The 614-nt window shown below is 38.1% G+C and overlaps 1 pseudogene; it reads right to left on the bottom strand.

The window, feature by feature from the left end:
* LOC119586579 overlaps window positions 1-614 on the bottom strand; it is a 3,582-nt pseudogene that overhangs the window by 422 nt on the left and 2,546 nt on the right.

Raw genomic sequence — 614 nt, 5'->3', positions numbered from 1 at the left:
CATTCAGTTCACATTACCTGTCCATCTTCTGAACAGAAGGGTCTGTGTCCTTGGATGTTACAAGTTTTGTTACAGTAAGGGACAGCGTCTCACACCCCATTCGACCATTCTGCCAAAATCCTCTCGCAAGCCTCCTCCAGTTGGGCCACATTTTACTCTCATACATTGGCCCTCTTGCTTGTGCACTAGCACTCAGAGCAAATTCAGCTGGGGGAATATGATCATAGTGAGTTGTGATACCCATTAATTAAGCAACACAATGACAATACCAATGAGTAAATAGGAAATTAAGGTAAAAAAAATACAGAATATATAAAATTCTATACAAACATTTTCTGATGGATGAAGCTGAGTGTAGTGGGGGGGAAGACCATCCTTGTAAGCCGATATGGCAATTGGCAAAACCTTGGCACAGACGAGCCATCACTAAATCTGACTTCGGTTTCCACCAGATTCTGAAGACTATTTAAAACCTGAAAAAATACACAATGTGAAAGTAAATTTTGTTTTTAATAAACAAAAAAGCAACAATCATTAACAAATTCAAGCCTCTACATTCTTTGTATATATATAACTAGACTTTGGTGGTTTCAGTTACAATTCAAACCACAACA

This window comes from Penaeus monodon, chromosome 21, assembly GCF_015228065.2.
Source record: "Penaeus monodon isolate SGIC_2016 chromosome 21, NSTDA_Pmon_1, whole genome shotgun sequence".
Lineage (NCBI taxonomy): Eukaryota > Metazoa > Arthropoda > Malacostraca > Decapoda > Penaeidae > Penaeus > Penaeus monodon.
This window is presented reverse-complemented; position numbering and strand designations above follow the sequence as displayed.